The sequence below is a fragment of the Lactuca saligna genome, chromosome 6 (assembly GCF_052625555.1).
Source record: "Lactuca saligna cultivar CGN05327 chromosome 6, ASM5262555v1, whole genome shotgun sequence".
NCBI lineage: Eukaryota > Viridiplantae > Streptophyta > Magnoliopsida > Asterales > Asteraceae > Lactuca > Lactuca saligna.
The window spans coordinates 141,232,768-141,251,937 of record NC_136422.1 but is presented as its reverse complement, the minus strand read 5'-3'; the positions used below and the strand labels follow the sequence as shown (position 1 = coordinate 141,251,937).

Genomic DNA, 19,170 nt, shown 5'->3' with positions numbered 1-19,170 from the left:
AAATAATTGGAATTTCGGGGTCTTCTTCCATATCAACAACCACGAAGTCTACTGGGAAAATAAACTTGTCAAATTTTATAAGGAGATCTTCACAAACGCCTTGTGGATGAATTATTGTCTTGTCCGCCAAATGGATCTTCATTTTCACCGGTTTTGGTTCTGGTAAATTCAACTTCTTAAAGAATGACAAAGGCATCATATTGATGCTTGCCCCCGAGTCAGCTAATGCTCGGGTGAAGACCTTATTACCAAATTGGTACGGAAGCACAATATTTCCTGGATCTCCCTTCTTTTTAGGTAGCTCACTCATCAATACTTTTGCGACTTCAGCCAAATCCTTCCTAGCAGCAAAAAGGCCCTTAAGCAAGTTGAAGTATTTAGGCGTTTGAAGTATTGTTTCCACAAATGGCACATTAACTTGTAGAGCGTTAACATGATTCATGAAGGTTCTGTATGCCTCTACTTTTTCTGCAGGCATGGCTTTGGTTGGGTATGGCAGTGGAGGCTTATAAGGTTTCGAAGAACTGATAGGTGTTTCACTTTCGAATGGACTCGTCGAGTCCAATGGAGTGACTCGGCGAGTCGGGTCGGGTTTTGCTGGCTTCGATTCTTCTACCTTTTCTTCCTTCTTCTTGGAGATCCTTAGTGCTTCTATGCATTTTTCTTCACTGCTGGAGGTTATTACGCTTACGTTCTCCATTCTTGGATTGGGTTCGGTGTTGCTCGGAAGTTGGCCCGGTCTTCTTTCATTCACTTGATGTGCAAGCTGTCCCAGCTGTTTCTCAATGTTGAGAATGGATGCTTGCTGATTCCTCAACATGTTTATGGTTTCTTGCATTGCTACATCGTGATCATTGTGTCTTTTCTCGGATGCGGTTATGAACCTTGTGAGCATATCTTCTAAATTTGCCTTCTTTTCTATCACCGGCTCTTCCTTTTGATAGAATCCCCTCTCCCTCTGTTTGTATTTCTCCTCCTTAGCCTTTTTATATTCTTCATATGGGAGCCATTCCTTCTTCGGTTTCCTCCAATCTTCATCGTATCTATCGCCACTGGAATAAAATACTTGAGCCTTTTTATTTCCGTTCTCGTCTCGATCACAATCCTTGGTGAGGTGGGGGCCGCCACAATTTTCGCATCCAACCCTAATAGCATTTATTGTTTGATCCATTTTCGTCATTCTTCAGTCTAGGCTATCGAGTTTAGCTATTACCGCCGCCATGCTATCGTTAACCGAGTTCATTGCTCCACGACTCACTTCGTTCCTCGGATTGTGGTATTCTCTAGAATGCTTGGAGAATTCTTCAATTAACTCCTTTATTTCCGGAGGCGGCTTTCAAGTGAGTGGGCCTTGTGAATCGAGTAATTGCCTTGTGGTGACATTTACTCCATCATAAAAGATGGAGACCTCTTGTTGGCTATTAAGGTCATGGTGTGGGAAATTTCTAAGTAGGCTTTTGTACCTTTCCCAAGCTTCATAAAGAGATTCTCCAGGTTGTTGCTCAAAGTTGGCAATGGCTTTCTTTAGCTTGGCTATCTTGGAAGGTGGGCAAAAATGGTCTATGAACTCTTCTTTCATCTTGGCCCATGTGGTGACCGATCCGGGAGGGAGTGACTTTAACCAATCTTTTGCAGCTCCTTTAAATGTGACAGGAAGCATGCGTAGTAGCTGGATCTTGCGAGGCACATTGGGTACATTGAAGTAATCTGCCACATCATTTACTTCATCCAAGTGCTTATAGGCGTCTTCGTGATCTCTCCCGTGAAAAGGAATCTCCTTGAGTTGAGCGAGAATATGGCCCTTTAGCTCAAAAGTAGCGGTTGCGGGAATTGCGGGTTGCACAAATCCCGGGCCGGTGTCATCACGCATCCTTTTCTTTCATTCCCCCATGGGGATTTCATCAATATTAGCCATAGCGGTGGCTAAATCGTCTTCAAACTCGGATGTGTGCTCGTATGTGGGCTCGTTTTCTTCCTCGGTCTCGTACTCGGTGTCTTTTTGAATCGGGTCTTCGATTGTCAACGATGCACTGGATGCTCCTGATTTGCTGCTCCTTTTCTTGCTAAAAACGGATTTGAGGTTTTTGAGTGGTGAGTTCTTTGAAGAAGCGGATTCTCCAACGGTTTTGCCTTTGTTTCTTCTTAATGCGGTTTCCGGATCTTCAAGAGGGGGAACCAGAGGCGTATCAGATCCTCGGGTCATGAACAACTGCAAACAAAACAAAAAAAAATAAAACAAAATGCGTAAAAAAGAACAAAAAATTAAATCTGATTCAGCGTCGTACTCGCCGAGTCCGGGCGAATGCACTCGGCGAGTCCAAGGTAAAATAAGGTTTTTTTTTTTTTTTTTTTTTTTTTTTTTTTTTAATTATTATTTTTTTTTACCTAAAAAAAAAACAGAAATTAACTTTGTGTAAGATGAATCTTACACAAAGGATCGATTGAATTAGAATTTTAATGCTAATTTAAGAACCGTTCCCCGGCAACGGCGCCAAAAACTTGATGTGTCTAAACTCACTTAGTTTTAAACCTACTTTAATTATCAAATAACACACAAAAGACAGTGAACCTATCAATTGTGGTATAGCTAAATAAGCAGGGTATCGAACACAGGGAACGGAAAATTAAATTAAAAACTAATTCTATCTAAGTTGATTAAGAAATGGGGGGTTTTCTCTAGTTTTACAAGACTAGAAACTTACTAACTATAACTAATTTAAGACTAGAAAATAACGATTTAACTAGATTCAACAATTGGAAAGGAACTTCTGTTTAGTTCAACTCAGTTAACTCTATGGTTGATTTTAAGGTAATAGTGCAATGGATTAATTCTTTCGTTGGTTACCGATTCAAGTGATTAGGTTCATGTTCACTACCCTAATCCTTAGCAAATAAACTAACTCAAACAGTGGCCAATTGCTTAATTTAATTATATTTACTAGATTAATTATTCGGGTTAAGTTAGACTTGCAATAGCTAATTAATTTATTATGTTTAATTAACCTCTTGTTTGATGGTCATCTTACAAGCTTGCACATGAATTTACCCAATTTTCTTATTAATTCTAGTTTCATATTCATTAATCCTAGACATATAGTATAGTGGTCACATATCATATGAGGTTGATAATCAATAGATGTTCATGCTAATCAATTATCTTCCTATTAACAGAAAATTAATTATTATTCACGCACAAGGTTCTTTAGCAAGCTAAAATAACAAAAATTCACCAACTTGGAATTAATCCTACCAATCAATCAAACCATATTGTCAACTTTGTATCCCCAAACAGAAGTCTAAAGGTTTTAGTTCATAATTAAAGTAAATAACAGCAAACAAACAAAGTCAAGTTGCTTAATCATATTGCTAAAACAAAAGAATAAGTAGAATGATGAAATTGTGCCTTAATTACTCCCGGAATTGAATTCTAGCTTTCTTTGTCGACTTCTAGGGTTCTTCTGGCTTCTTAATCGCAGCAAAACACTTCTGAATCGTCCCAGAACTCCCTCCAATCGATCTGTGGAGTTATATTTAAATAAGCGATTCGACTCGTCGAGTCAAGTGGTGACTCGTCGAGTCCCTCTCACATTCCCCGTATTGCGATAACTATCTGGAATTCCGAGTCATTATCCTTCTGATTCCTCGACCGGACTCGTCGACTAGGCTATCTGACTCGACGACTGGATGCCTTTTTTAGTGTTTTTCTTCTTCATTCCATTCTCGAGCTCCTAACCGCTTCTCCTGCTTCCTTTTGCTTCCGAGCTTCATCTTTGGACTGAAAAACATAATTTAACACTTTTAAGTACCTTTTGTCCATAATATGCGATAATTTAGCTAATATATGAATAAAAAACTATACTTAATACACACTAAATATGCACATATCAATGCCCAATGACCAATTTAGGCCCAACATTTCAAAGGCCCAAAATGAAATTGAAGCCCATCTGTTGTGCGTACGCTTAGCGTACCACCCTGGTACGCGTAACGTACTCAGTCTCTGGGCCTTACGTGTTGTGTATGCTTGGTTATGCCCAACGTACTAACAAATTAAGCACTTCTCACATTAAGTGCTTAATGCTCGATTCTCTTATGTCCAAAAGTCAGATCTAAGCTTATTAAGACGACCTAGGGCATAAAGTTGGCAAATTTATGCCTTTGCATGTCTCATATGTTCCCAACAACCCCATTACGACCTTTTTAAGGTTCCTAATCCATGCATGAGGTCACAACACCCATCAAGACTTCATTGTTATGTTGTAAATGGACTAAAGGACCTCAGATCTAGCCTTTCCAACCTCTGGAGTTGCTCAACTCAAAAGAAGAGATCCAAAACCAACAAAAGGGACCAAACTAGAAAACCATAACTAGATCTAATGAATAAGATGGAAAGATCCAAACTTTATACCTCTAGAAGCTCCTCAAGGCGATCTAGATGCAGATTCTTAAAGCCCAAAGTCACTCCGAGCTTGCTTGACAACTTCTCCTTCTTGAATGGATACTAAAAATGGCCACAAATGCACTTTCTAAGCTAAAAAATGATCTCACAACACTCTCTGGAGTAGAAGGGGGAAATAAGGTTCTGGAGGCTCTCTAGGGTTAAAGTCCAAGGGTCTTAAGGACGTTTAAATAGGCCTCAAGTCCGAAATTTAGGGTTTTGGACATCCGACAAGTACGCCCAACGTACGTGCTGCCCCTCCACGATCAACGTTGCATAGTACGCTAAGCGTACTCAAAAGTACTCCTAGCGTACTTAAGGGGCTATTCTGCTCAAATTAAATTTCTTCAAGGGTTTCAAAGTAATACCTGATTTAGAGTGTTACAACTCTCCCCCACGTGAACTAGACTTCATCCTCGAAGTCCGTAGATGTGAATAGATTGGGATAATGCTCCCGCATCTTCTCCTCCGTCTCATAAGTCCATTCGGATCCTCTTCGGTGCTGCCATTGCACATTTACCAGCTTCACCTCCTTATTCCGAAGACCCTTTGTCTTCCTATCAAATATGGCAACCGGCTCTCGACGTAGTTCAATCCCTTATCAACCTGAATATCTTCCAACGAAATGATTGTGGACTCGTCAGTGTAACACTTCCGAAGCTGAGACACGTGGAAGGTGTTGTGAATCTGACTAAGCTCCTCTAGAATATCCAAGAGATATGCCAACTTGCCCACCCGAGCCGTGATCCTGAACAAGCTTATGAACCGAGGCCCTAGCTTGCCCCTCTTTCGAAATTTGATGATCCCCTTTCAGGGCGACACTTTCAATAGCACAAAGTCCCCCACCTGGAACTCGATATTTGATCGTCGTCGGTCAGCATAACTTTCTGAAGGCTTTGCGCTACCCGCATCTGGTCGCTCACCTTTTGAATCAACTCGGTAGTCTTGATCAATACCTTAGTGCTCCCCATAACCCGGTGCCCAACCTCCTCCTAACAAACCGGAGTCCTGCACCTCCGACCATATAACATCTTGAATGGAGCTTAGTCGATACTGGCATTATAACTGTTATTGTACGAAAATTCTACCAATGGGTGGTATGTGTCCCAACTCCCTCCAAAATCCAATACACATGCTCTAAGCATGTCCTCTAATGTCTAGATCGTCCTCTCGCTATGGCCATCGGTCTGGGGGTAGTATGTCATGCTGAAATGTAGCTGAGTGCTCAGTTCCTCGTGGAAATTCTTCCAGAACCTGGATGTAAATCGAACATCCCTGTCAGAGACTACCAACATTGGCATCCTGTGTCTAGCCACCACCTCCCGTACATAAATGTACGCTAACTTCTCCGTGGATATACTCTCAGAAATCGGAATGAAATGGGAACCCTTTGTCAATCTGTCCACGATCACCCATATGGCATCTACGCCCCTCTTCGTCCTCCGTAACATGGTGATGAAGTCCATAGTGATCTCTTCCCATTTCCACATGGGAATGGGTAGCGGCTGTACCTTATCATGAGGCCGCTGATGCTCGGCCTTGACCTTCATGCAGGTCAAGCATCGCTCCACAAACCAGGTGATCTCCCGCTTCATGCAGGGCCACCAATAACTTAGTCTCAAGTCTCTATACATTTTTGTAACCCTTGGATGACTAGAGAACTTGGACTTGTGTGCCTCCTCTAATATCCTTTGTCTCACTCCTCCAGTCATCGGTACCCACACTCTGCTACACTGGGTCAAAAGGCCACGACTATCCTTAACAAACAAAGGATACTGTCCCTGAATCTTCTCTATCTTCCAATTCTCCTCCAAATCTCTTTCTGGATTAAATTCTTCATCTTTTAACTCTATCTCTTGTAACTAAGATTGCTCTTTTTCATTAGGCAAGATGTTATCTAACCATCTTCTAAATTCCTTCAAACCATCATCTAAGTCATATTCCTCATCTTATTGCTCAATTTCTTGTACTACTTCCTCAAGAAAAGCATCAAAAGCATCGAGATTTGGAAAATACATAATACTATAATAAAAAATTAAAACAGAAAATGTGTAACTTTATATGAGATTAATATCACACAAAGGATCGATAACACTAGCAAATAAAATTAACTATTAGAACCGTTCCCCGGCAACGGTGCCAAAAACTTGATGTGTGTTAAACAAACTAGTTTTAATCCTAACAAACTCAAATGTAAACAAACACATAGAGGCAGTGTACCTATCGATAGTAGTTTAGTTTAAGCAAGTAGGGTATCGAACACAGGGAACGGTAACAATCAAATTAAATACTAGTATTACCTAACTAAAAACAATTAATAAAAGAGGGGGGTTTTCTCTAGTTTTGCAAGACTAGAAACTTAATCAATCAATTAACTTTCAAACAAAGACAATTAACAACTAAGAAGAACAAGAAAAGACAACTAGATTCAATGATAAAAGAGACTTCTGTTTAGATTCGATTCACTTATTCCTATGGTTGATTTCGTGGCAAATGCAATGAATTAATATGTCAATGGTTACCGATTCCTAATATGATTGGGTTGATGTTCATTATTACCAATCCTTTAGTAGACAAGTTAATTCAAACAGTGATCAAGTGATTAAATTAACAAGTTTCCTAGTGTTCAGTTCGTATCAAGCAAGACTTATAACAATAGTTAATTAAATTTGTTCAATTCAATCAACTCATGTATGGTTGTTCATCACACATGCTCACACATTGAATTACACATTTTATAGTTAACCCTAGTTTCATATTCACTATTCCTAGGCATACAATCTTATATTCATAAAACTATATGAATCAAGTAATCAAGAAGATATTCATGCAACTCAATCACTTATTTGTTAACTAAAAACATTTATCATCAATACATAAGGATCTTTAATAAGCTTAACAAGATGAATAACCAAATTAATATCAATTCAACCACTCAATCAAACCATATTCATAAGATTATCTCATCCAAACAGAAGTAAAAAGCTTTTATCTCATATCTAAAACAAGTAATAACCTAAAATCAAAATCTAATGATTCAAACATGGTTCAAAACAAAGATTGTAGGGTTTCAAAGCACTCCATGGATGATGGCAATGTGCCCCTTTGATGAATTCTAGGTTAAAAGCCCAAGACTTGTCTTTTCCCTATAAATAGTCATGTATTATTCATAATTAGGGTTAAGAGTGTGAGGCAAAATGTAGCCGCCACGTGAGGTTTCTTATGTAGTGTTAGATTCTTTAGTCTATACTTTAAGTGTAATTCATTCCTCATATTTCAATAAATCGAGTGATCATTCGACATAATCTTCATATTTGTGTTTGTTCTTATTTTCCGCATCTTGTTCATCAAATCTCAATTAGGGTTTTAATCCCAACAAGTGGTATCAGAGCGGGTCTTTGAAGATCTATGGATTTTTGAAGTATCGGTTCTTGATTTGGTGATTTTCTGCACATATATTGAAGATTATTGGTGTTTTGGCGGTATGGAATCAAGATTTTTGTACAAGTTACTGTTCATGGAGATATATACTGTTCATCTGGTATTTTTCGATTCATTCTTCTGTTCATATTGAATCAATTCATCGGTTTTATTACTCTGTTTTGACCTAATTGGATCTGTTCGTAAATTCTTTCAATCTGGCCCAATCTTTTGGTCAATTCACTATTCCTCGTCCATATGGTAAATCACGATCCAGTTTTATGTGGCCCTAATATTACATCTATGTCTCCATTTCCGTTTGCGTTTTTGTTCTGTGCTTAAATTCAATCATTCGTGATTATGAATTTCAACATCCGTGTCGTGATTATCGACTCATGAATCGATTCCTTTTGATTTCAAGTTTTTTTTATTGATTGTTGTTCATGAGTTTCTGGGTACATTGATGAACCATTGAAGGAAGTTTGCTATTTTAAATGAAAAACACATTCGATCTGGAAATGACTTGTGATTTTCACGGAACTCAAATCACCAATCAGAGATTAGCTTGTAATCAGAACAGATGGCTTTTGCAATTAGAATACAGATCTCGGAGTCGGTACCAATTTCTCAGAATTTGGTTTCAAAGTTGTGATGTTGGATGGCATCTATCGGAACTAGATGGAATGGTAATGCAAAATCTTTGGTTCCATTGAACTCACTGAGAACGAATCGGATTTGAGAGTTTATCGGAATGAAATCGTAACAGGTGCAAACGTTAGTCAAAATTGATGATGTTCACTGTGAACGAATGAAACTGGAATTGGAAATCAATTGAGAAGAACAATTATCAAACGAAGGTCAAAATTACCTTACCTGTGAACGATCGAACGAACATCTGTGTGACTAATTCGGAGCAAAAGGTCTGACGTTCGTTGATGTGGATTCGCTTTGATTGATGGAGTTGGAACGAGCCTAGAATGATCTTGGGTTCGCTTGTTAAAAATTGGAACCAAAGGTCTTGAAGAGAATGTACAGTGAGAACAATAAGCGAACCTGGGAATAGAGACTCACCTTGGGGTATAATCAACGGAATTGGAACGAACCTCGATCTAACATTGGGTTCGTGTTTGAAATTGGTTCGCTTTGGGTGAGATTCTTGGTGTTCAGAACTCAGGGCTCGGTATGAAGGCTTGTGCTCAAAACGAACGTGAAATAAACTTGGGGTCATTTGTTAGCACTTGGAACGAAAGGAGGGAGATTCGCTTTGGTAGCTACTAGAACGAACCTCGATCTTGGATTCGCGTGTTTATGCTGGGACTAGGATGAACCGAAAGCGAAAGGAGTTTCGCTTGATGAAGCTTGATATGAAAATAAGAAACGAACCGAACGTTCGGTTCTTTAAATCAGGTTCGCATGAATAAATGGTGGTCTTGAAACGAACTTAGGTTCGGCTGCTTGTACTTGAAACGAAAGTATGATCTGTAGCATTTGTTCCAGTCGCGCATTCCTTTTATCAGCATCTAAATTGGGGAAGAAGATATCAAGTTACATTAATGGTCCCTGAAACTTCAACGAAATGACACTTCTGGTCCCTATTGTTTTCACATCTTGGCGATTATGGACGATTTCCAGATTTTGTCAGAAATTAAGGGGAGTATTGATGCAGTATTACAATTTCAGTCCCTATTTTCAGCAAGTGACAATTTCAGCCCATTTTTCGAAAAATTTGCAATTTTAAGGGCTGGTGAACAGTTTTGGATTTTTCAACGCTCATATTTTTTTCGTGAACAGAAAAATAATGATTCCATCAAGTCTTGGCGGTTCGGAAAGTCGTTTTTCGTGATAATGTCAAATTTTCACGACTTTTTCGGATTCTATACTTCATCGTTAATATCATTTTGTCACGGGGGAGCTTAGTAAATTTTTATCCATTCAAGATCATTCTCATGACCATTTGAAGGCTTTATAATCATGTTTTTGATTATAAATCGGGGGAGAATTTGGTATGGCCATTCGAAATTGGATTTGTGACTTTTCAAAGTTGAAGATTTTTGATAAAGCTTGTGGGAGAATTATGAAGGTAGCTTTTACAACAGAAGTTCTTCATCGAGCTCTACTAAGGTTTTTACAGAGAAGTATCCTTTACAGCAGAAGTTTTTCATCGAGCTCTGCTAAGGACTTGTTATATCTTCGACTTCTTGTATTTTCTCAATCAAGTGGCGTTACGAATCTTAAAGTTTGGGTTGTTACATGATATTTTTTGATGGCTTATATCATTAGCTTATTTGAAGATCGTTGTGACTTGGAGGGGGAGCTCTTCAAAGACAAGAAGTGATTCAGTTTCTTTGTTCTGAAATGGGTTTTTATGGCGGGTTTGGTTTTCATGAAGATTCTTTGGGATTACATTCGAAAATGAAGTTTAAAGACATTACTTCAGTGCTTGATTTATATATCCTAGAGCCCGTGTTTGAAGACTATTGAAGAATCAAGATTCGTGGATTGCTTCATATATTCCTCGTTGCAGATTTTTTTATTTGCTAGGTGCTTGTTTTGGAAGTTAAAGCATTGTCATCCATTCCATACTTTGAGGGGGAGATTGTAGGGTTTCAAAGCACTCCATGGATGATGGCAATGGGCCCCTTTGATGAATTCTAGGTTAAAAGCCCAAGACTTGTCTTTTCCCTATAAATAGTCATGTATTATTCATAATTAGGGTTAAGAGTGTGAGGCAAAATGTAGCCGCCACGTGAGGTTTCTTATGTAGTGTTAGATTCTTTAGTCTATACTTTAAGTGTAATTCATTCCTCATATTTCAATAAATCGAGTGATCATTCGATATAATCTTCATATTTGTGTTTGTTCTTATTTTCCGCATCTTGTTCATCAAATCTCAATTAGGGTTTCAATCCCAACAAAGATTAAGAAAAGAAGAATGATTATTTGCCTTTGATTCTCTTTGAAATTGTCTCTTATGTTGAAATCTCGAAAATAGTAGCTCCAAGAACCCTTCTGGTCTTCAAAAGTCGCAGCTAGCCTCCAGCAAAAGTTAGGTTTTTGGGCCTATAAGTTATCTATTTATAGTTTCCAAAAATCGACCCAACTCGTCGAGTTTTTGAGAATAACTTGACGAGTTTCTTTAATAATTCGCGCGTTCAGCGTGTACGGCAAGGCATCCTTAAATCTAGAATATTCTAATAAACTCGTCGAGTTTATGCTAAAAACTCGTCGAGTTTCTTCTTTTATTTAGCTTCTTCCTTTAATCCTTGATCTCTAAGCTTCCAATCACCCAATCCTCTTCCTTTTTCATCCAAGCATGTCTTTTATTGCTGAAATTGAAATATTAAGCTAATTAAGTACCTTTTGTCCATAAAATGATATAAAATCAACAATAATTAATAAAATAATGAATGATTTCTATGACTAAATAAGCCCATATCAAAATACCCCACACTTGACTTTTGCTTGCCCCCAAGCAAAACCGAATTTTAGCACACTAATACCACATAAGACAATCCCAATCGTGCCCAACCATTATGCCAAGACTGCAACGCATGCATTTGTGTCTAAAATTTCTCCTAAGGACCCCCCTCAATTCTAAATACTTACAATCCTCATAAACACTCGCCCACTTCTTTTGAATAACGCTCATTTTATGCATCCCTCCGAATCCATCCCCATAAAACTTTCTTAACCTCAAGTCATTTTTGGTTAAATCCCCAAGCATACATATGATAAAATAACCTAGAAAAGACTATTACAATAAAAATAAATACTACTTTTGATTGAATCTTTTATACTTTGTAGCTTTTCTTCAATGTATTCTTCTTTGTCTTCATAGCTTTGTAGATTCTTTATTCAAACATTTCATCACTCTTTTTTTTTTTCAACCACTTTTTCCACTCAAAACTAAAAAACTAGAAAAACATATGCTTAAGCAAGGGAATTTAACTTCATACTTTATTGGTTAAAGGCATTAGTCTAGTGTGCAATGACTACTTAAGTTTTCCTGGATACATTTCTGGTACACGATGCTAAACATGTTGCGATCTTCAAACTAAGCGAGGTTGTGTTTTTGTCCCATGATTTCAGTAGAATAAAGGGGGCCACAAATGCACTGTTTTGGTCTTCATAGAATCATCAAACACAATACTAGCATGGAATCCTAATTACTTTACCAAAATTTTCTAAATTAGGCCGTAGCAATTTTTATGCAATTTAAAAAAAAAAAAAATTAAACCTAGGATTATAATATAACTAATGTAATCAACCCCCTACCCCACACTTAATTTATGCAATGTCCCCATTGCATGTTATGCATGATATAGAACATAAAAGTAAAGAGAGAATTGGAACAGACTCCCTTGGGATAGAAGTTGCGATGTTGATATTCTTCTTTTGAGCTCCTTCTTCAGCTGACTTTGGACATGGGAACAGCTCATCTACGCCTTGGGTGTCAAATCTCGTGTGGTTATGCTCCAAAATATAGAGGAAAAAAATGTTGGAAATTGCTCAGAAAATAGTCATTGATAGCACAGCCAATTGCCTCCTTAAATTGTAGTCAAATCACCAACTCAAAGGTAAGATATGCCACCAACTCGCCGAGAATAAAGTGAACTTGAAAACTTCAGATTCTGGATTCTTCGAAGGAACTCGTCGAGTTTCTTTAAATAACTCAACGAGTTTTTCTCTCTGTGAACAACATATTCCCCAACTTCATATTTTTTGATTATGGTTTTGAAGGGAATGATTATGGCAGTATTTCCCTTCATTCTTCTACAGCATAACATATCTTTTTAGTTCTTTTGTTCACCACTCTTGTGAATAAATGTAATCCTCTCACTCTTCTCGTTTTAGACTCGGTCTCACTTCATACCCCTCACGTTATATTCTTTCATTCTCTCCCTCAACATATATTCTGAGAACAACAAAAGAAACAAACAAAAAGTAATAAAAGGAAAACACACCAAATAAAATCCTAAATTACTAGAAGTTTAGAAAGAAAAAGAAAAGCAAACTCTAATGACAGGTTGCCTCCCGCACGCGCTTCTTTTTGTGTGAGTCTTTAGCTGGACTCTCAACTTAATGAACTTCCAATAAACTTAATTCCAATCCATCCCTTGCATTGAATATCTTCTTTGGTGGACCAATTTGTAAAATTTGGCTCCTTGCTTCTATAATTGGCCAAACGAGCTTGAATATATAAAACCCAAGAATCTTGATAAGGGTTGGGACCGGTTGGATACTAATTAGAAATGGATTGCATTTCAGAACTTTCTGCAAAGTTGGAGTCATCACCCCATGCTTCGAAACACAATCTGGGAAAATAGGGGGCCATGTCATGATAATGGTCAAACCACGGCTTGGTTCCTGCAACTCAGCTTGTTCATGTTCTTCATCTAACCCTTCTGCTAGCAATCTTTCCAGCTCCTCCAAATCTCTTTCTGGATTAAATTCTTCATCTTTTAACTCTATCTCTTGTAACTAAGATTGCTCTTTTTCATTAGGCAAGATGTTATCTAACCATCTTCTAAATTCCTTCAAACCATCATCTAAGTCATATTCCTCATCTTATTGCTCAATTTCTTGTACTACTTCCTCAAGAAAAGCATCAAAAGCATCGAGATTTGGAAAATACATAATACTATAATAAAAAATTAAAACAGAAAATGTGTAACTTTATATGAGATTAATATCACACAAAGGATCGATAACACTAGCAAATAAAATTAACTATTAGAACCGTTCCCCGGCAACGGTGCCAAAAACTTGATGTGTGTTAAACAAACTAGTTTTAATCCTAACAAACTCAAATGTAAACAAACACATAGAGGCAGTGTACCTATCGATAGTAGTTTAGTTTAAGCAAGTAGGGTATCGAACACAGGGAACGGTAACAATCAAATTAAATACTAGTATTACCTAACTAAAAACAATTAATAAAAGAGGGGGGTTTTCTCTAGTTTTGCAAGACTAGAAACTTAATCAATCAATTAACTTTCAAACAAAGACAATTAACAACTAAGAAGAACAAGAAAAGACAACTAGATTCAATGATAAAAGAGACTTCTGTTTAGATTCGATTCACTTATTCCTATGGTTGATTTCGTGGCAAATGCAATGAATTAATATGTCAATGGTTACCGATTCCTAATATGATTGGGTTGATGTTCATTATTACCAATCCTTTAGTAGACAAGTTAATTCAAACAGTGATCAAGTGATTAAATTAACAAGTTTCCTAGTGTTCAGTTCGTATCAAGCAAGACTTATAACAATAGTTAATTAAATTTGTTCAATTCAAGCAACTCATGTATGGTTGTTCATCACACATGCTCACACATTGAATTACACATTTTATAGTTAACCCTAGTTTCATATTCACTATTCCTAGGCATATAATCTTATATTCATAAAACTATATGAATCAAGTAATCAAGAAGATATTCATGCAACTCAATCACTTATTTGTTAACTAAAAACATTTATCATCAATACATAAGGAACTTTAATAAGCTTAACAAGATGAATAACCAAATTAATATCAATTCAACCACTCAATCAAACCATATTCATAAGATTATCTCATCCAAACATAAGTAAAAAGCTTTTATCTCATATCTAAAACAAGTAATAACCTAAAATCAAAATCTAATGATTCAAACATGGTTCAAAACAAAGATTAAGAAAAGAAGAATGATTATTTGCCTTTGATTCTCTTTGAAATTGTCTCTTATGTTGAAATCTCGAAAATAGCAGCTCCAAGAACCCTTCTGGTCTTCAAAAGTCGCAGCTAGCCTCCAGCAAAAGTTAGGTTTTCGAGCCTATAAGTTATCTATTTATAGTTTCCAAAAATCGACCCAACTCGTCGAGTTTTTGAGAATAACTCGACGAGTTTCTTTAATAATTCGCGCGTTCAGCGTGTACGGCAAGGCATCCTTAAATCTAGAATATTCTAATAAACTCATCGAGTTTATGCTAAAAACTCGTCGAGTTTCTTCTATTATTTAGCTTCTTCCTTTAATCCTTGATCTCCAAACTTCCAATCACTCAATCCTCTTCCTTTTTCATCCAAGCATGTCTTTTATTGCTGAAATTGAAATATTAAGCTAATTAAGTACCTTTTGTCTATAAAATGATATAAAATAAACAATAATTAATAAAATAATGAATGATTTCTATGACTAAATAAGCCCATATCAATACTTTGGTTCTCTCTAGTGAAATCGGCCTTGCCCTTTTGTGTACACACACTAGTCCAAATTTCACCAACCAAGGACATCTTTATATAGTGCGGAGACTAGGGTTAAACCCATGACCATTCATTTCATATGATCCATGGGTTAAATACTCGATGGACTATCCATGAAAGCTTAGCCCAACCTAATTGAACTTGGCCCATCACACATATATATCTAAGAGTCCATATTCAATTGGTTCCTTTTGATCACTTAATTAATTATATATTAATTCTTGATCAATACTAATTAAATAATATGATTATATATTAATATATTAGAACTTATAATATATTAATATAAATCACTAGTATCCTTTTTCCTCATCTTGTCTATCCAATTGTCCCGATGCCATGCAACCCAAATGGACCATGTCGGGTCGGGTCAAGTCTTACCAATTTTAGTTATGGAATTAGACACTATTCTAACAGTCTCCCACTTAGATAAGTCTAAAACTATTATTGAGTATGACTTCAAAACCCGACTAGCAATCATAGCTCTCAAAAGCTTCTGTCAAACTCTGATCTGTTAACTGAACTCTGATATTGTCAATGACTTGTCCATTAGATAAGGGATCATATATTCCTCCATTCTAGATACCATATGGACTGAGACATGGATTATAAATCATTCTCTCTGTCCATTTGTTGTTTCCCGATTTCCGATTCATGATGACTGACTGATTGAACAAATCAAATCTATCTTGGCTTGGCCAAGCACTCACATGTATCATCATTAAATAATCGAGGGGCCCACATATATTACTTTTATCCCGAAGGTAAAAGGAATGGATAAACTTCGACTAATATGGCTTGTGCTACTACTTGTTGAATCATACACAAAGGCACATTTTATAACATCGAGTTACCAATGCGGTTTCATGCAATCAATGTATAACCAACTCATATTAACAACTCATATCTCTAGGTTTGAAGAATATAAGATATTATCATCTCATGATCACTCGTGATAAAATCCATGAAGTGAGTCAAATGAGTGTGGGTTGAATCCAATACTCAGAACTTATGAGCACTCATGAGTGTTGTAGCACCACTTTGTCCAACATCTTAGACCTCTACAAGCCAACCCTTGACAGTCTTGGTTCATATCTACTTCCAACATATGACCGACTGTATATGGGTTGAATAACTTAGTCATTTAGGAAGAATAACCTAGTTTATTTTGGAAGTCAAAACATGCAAAATGAAACATAAGAATAATTGAATCTATTATGGTATCAAAACCTATGAATATAAACATAACACTTTTTATTTATCACAATATTGATTACTCCTTATTCATTTTTTCGGTTTTATCAACTTTGTATTTGAATTACAAACACTAGTTGTCCCATGTTCTAAGCATGTACACTATGTTTTTCTAAACAATAACATTGCCATACACAAAGTATGCACTCTATGTTTGTCTATGATCCTTACTTTGTGAAATAAACCAATTGAACATAATTTCAATGATTCTAATTTCACACTCCCAAATCCTTATCGTCAATGTAAGAATTCCAAATCCTTATCATTTATCGAAATCTGTTAGACTGTTAAACTTATATGCACTACCCTCTTGTAATGAACATTTACAAAGTCACAAAGACTTGTCAACAATCATTACAGGGTATTCCAATGAAGATCTACTCCATGGAAAAAAAGTCTCATATTCAAAGTACATTGCTTTGAACATGCTTCTTACATTAAGTTTTTCTAATCTTACATAGATTGCTTCTATCTATGGAGCCAATGCCATATTCTCATTGACTATCATTTCTGAACCAGTGTTGCCTCTTTTCAGAATATGTCAATATGGTCCTTCCAAAGTTAACATTATACTTCCAACTGTCCCTGAGCAACCAATCTTTGGTAAACCTTAGATTGTCCTCGACAATTGCTTAATCACTTTAGTCATATCCAATTCTAGGCCTTTTCCCCTCTTAATGCTTGGAAAAAGTAGAAATGATGAATATTATAGCACATGCAATCAATCCCGTACCCAAAGCAAATAGGACACGATGTCTCACATAAAGACATGATTCTATACCAGTCTTTTGCTACAATATTTCTATTTGCCAAGTTCTCATAATTCAGATTATGAAAAGGGATGCCGTAATCATAATCAAATTTTAGAACGCAAATAATAGACCCATATATAGAATTTCCTTATGTTGAGCCATTCCAACACAAAATTCATATTTATCCTTGACTAAAGATGATTAAAACCTCAATCTAATCTTTTTAGAATTGAAATGAAGTATAATTTCCTTTCCCTTAATTATACAAAACAACTTTTCCAACCCCTACAACCTCACGAATTGAAACTTTTGTTTTCTATAATTAACATTGCTAACTTGCAACCTTTATCATAATTATCATGCTCCCACTAACATGATGATTATTAGCATAACACTTATGCTCCCACTAGCTTTTACATGTACTCAGAAATCAGTTGGACTTCTAGAAGTAAATACTTTACTGACTTTCTTACCAAAGTTCAGATTTCTGAGACGAGATTGCCTTGATAAGACTTTATCAAAATCATATACCTTATCTTAGATAAATCACAGGTGTGTCTAAACAATTTTAGAACTATGAAAAGGGATACCGTAATCATAGTCTCAATTGTTTAGATCTTTGCTATCCGCTTCAAATCTACTTGGTGGAAGTGTTTCCTCACCATCATTTTCATGAATCAGAGAGAAACCTTATGATCCTTAGATTTTATGGTTTATGTGTTCGTGTCCATGTGAATTGTCAAAACCATAGTCACAAGACAACGATAATGACAAATCTAAACTCATATGGGTTGAACTCAATCTTATTTTCTTGCCACCTGGCAGCTCAAGGGCCTGTCATTGCTTCCAAGTTGTTATGCAACCAATTGAGAACTCTAGGAACTCATATGCAAAGCCAAATTTAACTGGAATGGGCATAGAAATAGAAATATGTCAACATGATAGGTTACAAACCTCACGTCGTGTGCTAGTGTTAAACTATAGGTTTTTTTTATTCTTTATTAGATTCTTTCCAGAGTATTTAAGACTCCCACTATCCGCTTAACATATAAGACTATCTTGCCAAATTTTCAAGAGATAGTGCAGATTATTTACCAAGATAAACACTTCACACAATTGGTCTTATTTGGTCTTTGTTTTATCCAAAACATCACAACTTACCAATTTCAAATGTACAAGAGTAGGATACTTTTACTCTTACATTTGACTAGTGTTTTAAACCTTTTTTTTAAGATATGTCACTCAACTTACAATCTTGGAGTATGACTTTAAGACTTGTTTTGGAATGAAGTATGAATCATCTTCTTGATTTGACCACTTCAACAATTCATAGCTCATCTTCTTAGCTATCAGAATGCACTTAGAGGATGAATTGCGTTAAGGTCTCTTAATCATTAAGATGATCACATAACATGATACTAAAGTACTCTCCCATCTTTTCAGATTTGAGAAACTTTTATCCTTCTTCCTAAATTGATTCTTTTTATTCGCTCTGCCATACATTGGAACCTTTCCAATGTATCAGAATTACACTTAAACTTGTAAGTATAACCATATTTACTAAGCTTTAGTAAATCATGATGAATAGTCCTATCGATCTTTTGTGGTGGACCTGACCAGTGAACAAGAATGTGTACTCGATCCCTTAGTCCTTCACTTGACTCACATATACATGTGAATAAGGAATTAGTCTTAATTTTCCAATGCTTGAAAGTTCTCATTCATCATACTATACAACTTGCATGATTCCAAGTTTCGGTCCAATTGAAACTTGGGTGAAGATAAACTTTCCTTATTTGGTAAATTTAGACACTACCACAAATGAAAGAATCAAATTCGTATTTCCATTCTTGCTATTAACGGAATCATATAAGCAACAATTTTTTTTTCTTAAATGCCATTGTAAGGATATTTTAAAATAAATAAAATCAAAATGATTTCTTTTATTTTAAAAACTTTGCGGAAAAACTATGCTTACAGTGCAAAAGCACATGAAAACTTTGTTGTTATCTATTGCTAATCAATATATCATAACTCCTAAGAAGTAGCTCAAGAAT

General features: G+C 36.3%; 1 non-coding gene across 1 annotated transcript; it reads left to right on the top strand.

Annotated features, from left to right (window-relative positions):
- Positions 1 to 1,424: 1,424 nt before the first annotated feature.
- LOC145003696 (small nucleolar RNA R71) lies at positions 1,425 to 1,531 on the top strand. The gene has a single exon (XR_013662143.1). It is a non-coding gene; the product is annotated as a small nucleolar RNA R71 (small nucleolar RNA).
- The last annotated feature ends 17,639 nt before the right edge of the window (positions 1,532 to 19,170 follow it).